Raw genomic sequence first — 8,040 nt, forward strand, 5'->3', positions numbered from 1 at the left:
AAGATATCACATGGTGTTAGATAAGGATTTTACAATATTTGTAAATATTGAGAAATATTTATAGGTGGAGGATCTGTAAAATGTCATATTCTTGTCATCACTAGTATGTAGTAATAGAATTAATGTATTTGTACTAACCTTGTATCCTGTGGCCTTGCTAAATCCATTTCTTTATTCTGATAACTTTGTGAAGATTTTTTAAATTGTTTTCTAACACACACAATCATGCTGCTTGCAAATACTGGCAGTTTTACTTCTTCCTTTACTATCTATAGGGCTTGCATTTCATTTCTTGCCTTCTTGCACTGCTTAGGACATCCAGAATGAGGTTAAATAAAAATGGTGTGAGTGGACCTCTTTAACTACTTGATCTTAGGAAGAAGCATTTAGCCTTTCATCATTGAGTATGATGCTAGCATAGACATTCATTGATGCCTCGAAGCACATAGAGGAAACTGCTTTCTATTCCTCATTTGCTGAGAGATTTTGTTTTGAAAGATGTTGCATTTGGCAAGTGCTTTTCTGCATCTGCAGTAATGGTGACATGGTGTTTGTGCTTTATTCTGTTTAATTTGGAGAATAGAGATGAGTTGCAGATATTATACCATCTTTGCATTCCCAGCTAGGCCAATAAGACATGATCTATAATACTCTTTATGTATTTTTGCATTTGATTTGCTCACATTTTGTATGGATTTTGAAGTCCAGGATCATGAGGGATAATGTTGTGTTCTTCTCTTTCTTTGTGATGTCTTTGCCTGGTTTTGAATGAGGGTAACGCTGAACTTGAACATGACTTGGAAATTGTTCCTCCTTTAATATTTGAGAGGATTTGTGTAGAAATGATACTATTTCTTCATTATGTGTTTGATATAATTCAGCAATGAGACCTTCCTGGCCTGCAGTTCTTTCTATGGGAAGGTTTTCAATTTCTACAATTGATAAAGGCATGAACAAAATTTTGTTTCTTCTTTTGTAATTTGTGATTTTCAAGGAAACTGTTCATTTCATCTAGGTTGGGAAATCTATTGGTGTCTCCTTTGTCCTTTTACTTTCTAAGGAGTCTGTATAGATAGCCTTTCTTTCATTCCTGATATTGGTAATCTGTGGCTTTTTTATCTTGATCAGTCTAGCCACAACTGTACAAAATGTATTGGTATTTTCCAGTCAAAAAAGCTTTCTGTTTTATTCTTTTTCTCTATGTTCTATCTTATTGATTTTTGGTCTTATCTTTATTATTTCCCTCCTGCTCTTTGCTTTGGAAAACTGTAGAATTCAACCCTTTTGTTACCTCATCTCAGCTACCATAAATCCTCGGCATATCTGTTCTCCAGTGCCTGAAAAATGTTTATATTTTTCTGAATTTTAAGTTGTTTAGGGCAGGTTGCTGTTTCTACATCATGATCAAAGCACAATTCCAAACTGAGTTTCTAATTCAATTTGTGATATTTTAAACTTCTGAGAAGTATATTCAGTTCTTTCACAAAACAGCTGAGTCATATTTAGTTTCTCATGTTCTGCAGGAATTTTCAAGCTAAGCATTTTTTTCTTTACAAAAAATAATTTGGGTTATATTATACTCTACAACTCATAATCTCAATATTGAAGTTTTATGAGACTCTCTTTACGAACTATTATTTCTGATTCTTGACCATGCTTTTTTCTATTTCATTTATATATTTCTTGATATAAGCTGCACTTCTTCCTTGTAGAATCATGGAAAAATCTTTGACACTTAGGTTAAATATGGAATTCTCTAGAGGCTCTTGTTTCCTTCTTCCAATTTTCAGATCACCACCAATCCAGGGTATTAAATATTAAATCCATGGCTTGAAGTTACTTTTGTTCCACAGGTGAGAAGCATTTGGACAACAAACCACAGGAGGGCTGGCGGGTGGTTACAATTCCTCAGAAACAGTTGCTTTCTCCTTCCCACCACTTTGTCCATCCCATTGGCTAAAAGGCACGTTTCCTCAGAGCTCTCTTCTTTGGGGGATGAGACAGATTCATTTTGTTCCTCCCTTACTCTGAGGCTATGAACCTTTGGCTTCCTAGATTTTCCATGGTGGTGGACTGACTCCTATTTCATTCCCCAGAGGAAAAAGGTTTTGTATCAGCTCCTGTCTATTTCAGCATGTGAGCCCCCCAAAAATAAAAATATGGCTTTCAGATTTGACACATGAACACAGGATAAATGCAATTTCTCTATAGATGCCTTTACATATGGATATTTTAGCCTAAATGATTATTCTCTTTTTCTTTAATACTAATTGGATGCTTTTAAATTTTACCTATTATTTTTAGTTCTCTTAAGTGGAAGACAAAACTTTAAAAGTGCACCTACTGGCAGCAGACTTGGCCCAGTGGTTAGGGCATCCATCTACCACATGGGAGGTCCACGGTTCAAACCCTGGGCCTCCTTGACCCGTGTGGAGCTGGCCCACGTGCAGCGCTGATGCGTGCAAGGAGTGCCCTGCCACACAAGGGTGTCTCTGCATAGGGGAGCCCCATGCGCAAGGAGTGCATCCCGTAAGGAGAGCCACCCAGAGTGAAAGAAAGTGCAGCCTGCCCAGGAATGGCACCAGCACACACAGAGAGCTGACAAAACAAGATGACACAACAAAAAGAAACACAGATTCCCATGCTGCTGACAACAACAGAAGCGTACAAAGAAGATGCAGCAAATAGACACAGAGAACAGACAACTGGGGTGTGGGGGAGGGGAGAGAAATAAATAAATAAATCTTAAAAAAAAAAAAATAAAAAGTAAATAAAAGTGCACCCACCATATTACAGAAAATGGAATCCCCTTAACTACCTATTAATTCCTTCCTGGTACTAGACACCAGGGTAGGTGCTGGAACACGGTCCATCTCCACCAATGTTACTCAGGGTGGTCTGTGGCTAGTGCTGCCCTGTGGACCATTTACCAGCCACAATGAGACCTAGAAGGAAACTGAGACAGAGAGCAACAAGTGAGACCCTACAGTATCGTGTCTCAGACTGGAGACACTCAAGCAACAAAGGAGGCTGTATATATTTTCCTGTGTCTGCTAAAGTGTGTTGAGCAGCTGCTCGTGACCAGACTTTGAGTAGCACAGTGTCTAAACCTGGAAGTATATTAGACTTTTATGGGGTCATGTAAAATCTAGAAAGGTTATGGATCCTCACGACAGAAATGTGTGCATAGACAAGGAAATAGAAATGTTATATAAAATGCTACTGCATACAGGGTCCACTGAAGTAGTAGAGAGCTGAAGTTTTTTAATCCTACTATGAGAAAAAGGCCACCAGGACAGTCCTCAGAAGTGCTGCTCTCCCTCCCCTCTACCCCCCGTGACTACAGCACAATTTCAACTCCCTCCAAGACAAGAGCAATCCAGGCTAAGACCCATTGTCCACCTGTGGGTCTACACTAGGGTCTGCTCTACAAATCCATGGGCTTGGGCTGCAGCCAGCATTGGGGTCAGTGGAGCTGGGTAAGGGAAGAGAGGGAGGGCAGGTGGCAGAGTACCAAACCACCATGAAATAAATAAAGTCGAAACTGTCGATCCTCCTCAGTGTGAAGCCCACGTGGATGGAGCCCTGACTGGACACAGACCTGTCCACCCTCAGCTCCTCACAACAACACTCAGCACAGCAGACACACAGTTCTGGAAGGTTTTCAGGGAAATATATTTCCTCTTTCTTGTTTAAGAATCTTCGTCCCCCTCAATTGATTCCTCACTTCCACCTAATACCAAGGATTTGTAAAAGTAAAATCATACCAGGTTCTCATTTTCAAGGGAAGCACAAAGGGGCAGCTCGGGGCACCATGAAGTAAGACAGGGCTGTGGACGCTCCACACCCAGCTCTCCTGAGCAGGACGGTTGGTCGGGGCAGGGAACACAGGTCAGTGTGGGGGACGTGGGGGGCAGGGGGCGAGCTACCTCCCCATCCTCCAGGATACAACAGGAATGCAGATACAGATGCCAGCTGAGGAAGGAGTCTTCACATCCAAAGGAAGGGGGTCTTGAGGTCACATGAGGGGTGTGAACAGCTCTGGAATCTCTCTGTCCCCCATGAAGCAGCTTTGTCAGGCTACAGAAGAAAACAATCAAAAGCACGTTCAGGTCATCTCTGTAAATGCTGACGTCATGACCAGCCCTCCACAGTCCTCATGTCCATGTCCAAGGAATTCCCAGGACCCAGGCGTGTCCTCTTGGCCCAACCCCTCTCCCCTTTAAGGCCCCCCAATCTCACCTCTAGAAGCGTCCAGAGACACATCAGAGCCCTGGGCACTGTCACTGGCTGGAGAGGAACAAATACAGGGTCTGGTCAGAGCCACAGGGAGATGTGAGTCAAGGAGTGATGGGGTGAGCTGCCCGTGGGCTCCGTCTACACTCCCCAAAGCCTCAGGCCAGCCTTGACCCTCCACACCACCTCCCCCTCTGTCCCCCACTTACAAGCAGCCTGAGCGTAGCTCCCTCCTTTTCCACCTGTGGAAAAACAACTAGTGAGAGCAGGACACGTGGTCCTGAGAACTAGTCCTGGATCCAGGGAAAGTTCCAGAACTGTGACTGCAGACCCGGGGCAGGATCAGGAGACACGAGGTGGGGGATGTGTGGGGTGGACCTTCTGCCTCCTGGAGGTCTGTCCTCAGCAGCCCCTTCCCTCTGACTGCTGGGAACAGGAGCCTCCACATCATCACTGGGGACATTGTCCTACTTCTCTCACCGATGTATAAAGTAAGTGTAGTAACAGGCCCAGACTGGATGGGCACGTGTGTGAGGAGGGGCTTCACGGCACCAGGAAGGGGCAGGGCACACTGCTGCTGGGCTGGAAACCCCCCTGGGACAAGAAACCTCAGACCTGCCCCTTCCCTACCTGAATTCTTCCTCCTCCAGATCAGAACTCCAGCCACCACAGACACTCCAAGGATGACCAGGGCAGCCACGATTCCCACGATGAGGATGGGGGACTGGGAAGGCGGCTCTGAGAAGGGGAGAAGGTCAGGGGCCCTGTCCCCAGGCTCAGTGCTGACCCTCTGGAGGAGCTCAGAAGGGCTCTTTCTTCCCTAGAAGAGGCCCCCACTTCATCCCACTTACCCCATCTCAGGGTGAGGGGCTCGGGCAGCCCCTGGTGCTGCACCTGGCACGTGTATCTCTCTTCCTCCCCAGAAGGCACCACCACAGCCGCCCACTTCTGGAAGGTTCCGTCCCCCGCAGGCCTGGTCTCCACAAACTCCATGTCCTGGGTCTGGTCCTCCCTGTCCCGCTGCCAGGTCAGCGTGATCTCCGCGGGGTAGAAGCCCAGGACCCAGCACCTCAGGGTGACCCCACGGTCAGGGATGGGGTGGCGGGTCATGTGTGTCCTTGGGGGGTCTGCGGGAAGGTCAGAAACTTCAGGAAATTTCCATTTCTCTCCTGGCCTTTCTAGCAGCGATCATGTGACCACCAGGAATGGACAGGATATTTGGGGTTGGGGCGCCCCGCCCCCCTGTACCTGTGCGCAGCAGCGTCTCCTTCCCGCTCTCCAGGTATCTCTGCAGGTCCTCCACGCACGTGCCCTCCAGGTAGGCTCTAGAGTGCTCTGTATCACGGGCCTCCTCCAACTTGCGCCGGGTGATCTGCGCCGCCGAGTCCGCCGCCGTCCAGGAGCGCAGGTCCTCGTTGAGGGCGATGTAGTCGGCGCCGTCGTAGGCGTATTGACGGTACCCGCGCAGGAGGCGCCCGTCGGGACCCACGTCACAGCCAGATAAAACCTGGTAGGTGTGAGACCCTGGCCCCGGACCGAGGTCAGCCCCGCTTTCCAGGCCTCGCCCATTACCGGCCGCCACCGTTGGCTCCGCCCAGCGATTTGCTCCGCCCACCTCCCCGCACACCTGTCCGCCCACCTAATTGCCCGGGCCCCGGCCGCGCTGATGGGTCCAGTCCCCTCAGGTCTAAACTGAAAATGAAACCGAGAAAAAGTCCCTCCCGGCTTCCCGGGTCCCGCGGCCTCGGGGTGCAGTGGGGACCCGAGTCTCGGGGCGGCCCTGGCCCGTCCTGGGGATCCCGGTGGTGCGCGGGCCCCGGGCCCCGTGGCTCACCCGCCGCGCTCTGGTTGTAGGAGCCGCGCACGTTGCTCAGTTCCTCCTGTCACGTCTGCGCGTAGGCTTTGCATGGCGGCGTCTCCCGCTCCCAGTACTCGGGCCTCTCCTGCTCCACCCACGGCGCCCGCGGCTCCAGCCGCGGACTCGCCGCGTCGCTGTCGAACCGCACGATCTGCGTGTCGTCCACGTAGCCCACGGAGATGAAGCGGGTGTCCCCGCGCTCGGGCCGCGACACGACTGTTTTGAAATACCTGAGGGAGTGGGGGCCTGGGGGGCCAGAATGGGGGGGGGGGGGTCAGTGGGCGGGGGGGGGAGTCAGTGAAGGGGGCGGGGTCAGCGTGGGGGACCAGTGTGGGAGGACGCGGCTTCCGAGGTCCTGCCCACCCCCCCCCCCCCGCGCCCCCCAGGCCTCCTTCCCCGCCTCCGGGGTAGCGTCCCCCGACCCCGCACGCACCCGCCCGGGCCTGGGTCAGAGCCAGGGCCCCCGAGAGCAGCAGGAGGAGGGTCCCCGGCTCCATGACCGGATCCCCGGGTCTGGCGGAAGCTGAGTTCGGGCGGGGCGGGGCGGGTTCTGGATGGGCCGCGGGGCCGGCGATTGGCTTCTCCAGAACCGGGCCCGCAATGGGAGGCCGCCCGGGCCCGCGTCACGAGGGTCGGGGCAGAAGGGCCTGACTCGGACTAGGAGAAAAAGTGAAACTGCGGGGACCGGGGACTCCCCAGCTCGGCCTCCCCGCCCCACACGCCAGCCTCGGGGCTGGACCCTGGGCGCCGAGACCGGGTCCTGTACTAGCTCCGACCCCTCCCCTGCACCGAGCATTCTGTCACCCCCTGTCAGGGAGGCCTGGTCCTGACTTCACAGCTTACAAATGAGTGAGGACCCCGAGGCGAATTGGGTGACGTCTACTGGTACTGATGATACTAGAAATCAAAATGGAATTTAAAATACTAATTTCTATAGAGGAGTACTTACACCAAAACTCATTACACGTTGATAACTAATTCCATAATTTAAAAATGTAATAAAAAGGACTGGATAAATTTACAGTTTGGCAAATCTTTCTCTGCAGTCTCAGTAGAGCACTCCTGGACTTTTATATTACATTCAATCTGTTATTTGGGTTTGAGCAAAAATTCCGCTTTGGATACAAATGTTGGAAAAGGGAGGAGCATTTTTAATAGCCTTTTCAGGTAAGCATTAACATTCATCTTCGATAGTACAGTAAAAGTGCATGAGTGTAGTTTCTAAAGGTGTGTTGTCGTCTGAAATCTGTTGAATATTTCATCGTGTGACATGGAAATCCTCAGGTCTGTCTTTGCACATTAAATGGATTTTGTACTAATGAAGAAGATTTGAAAGTAGCACATTGGCCCACTGAGATATGTATGTCTTCCAGTGCTGACATGTTTCTTTACACATTTCCAAAAGGTGATAATTGATACAATTAACACAGATCCCATCAGAAAATGTGTGAGTATTGGAAAGTTGTCAAGGTTAGGGTGATGGATACCAGTTTTCCAAAATTCTAATTTTCTCTTGAGAGCTTACATTTTATCATTGGCTCAAGCCACAGAGATAAAATATTTCAAACCACATTTCTGATAGAGAATTTCTGCCCAGAATACATAAAAAACTCTTAAAACTCAACAGTCCTCCCATGTGGTATGGTAAAGCTCAGTCACTTCAGCCACATCTGCTTCCTCTAAGAAGTTTTTAAAATTGTTCTCAGCACCCTTCTCAAGCACACCATCTTATTCCCACAGGGACTCTCAACAGCAAGTGCTGTAGGTGAAAATGGCTGTAATTCAGCCAAGACACTGAAGCAATTTCATCTTTGCCACCAAAAAGCCTGGGTCCAAGGTTAGGTTGCATCACTGTCATTTTTGTTTTTGTTAAGCTCAATCTATTCAAGATGTAAATACAAATGAATTAGATGGACACTGAGGGAAGCAGGTGTGGCTCAAGTGAT

General features: G+C 49.1%; 1 pseudogene; it reads right to left on the bottom strand.

Moving 5' to 3' along the window:
- Positions 1 to 3,651: 3,651 nt before the first annotated feature.
- LOC101440345 (patr class I histocompatibility antigen, A-126 alpha chain-like) lies at positions 3,652 to 6,626 on the bottom strand (annotated as a pseudogene).
- Between the last annotated feature and the right edge of the window lie 1,414 nt (positions 6,627 to 8,040).

The sequence above is a fragment of the Dasypus novemcinctus genome, chromosome 22 (genome assembly GCF_030445035.2).
Source record: "Dasypus novemcinctus isolate mDasNov1 chromosome 22, mDasNov1.1.hap2, whole genome shotgun sequence".
Lineage (NCBI taxonomy): Eukaryota > Metazoa > Chordata > Mammalia > Cingulata > Dasypodidae > Dasypus > Dasypus novemcinctus.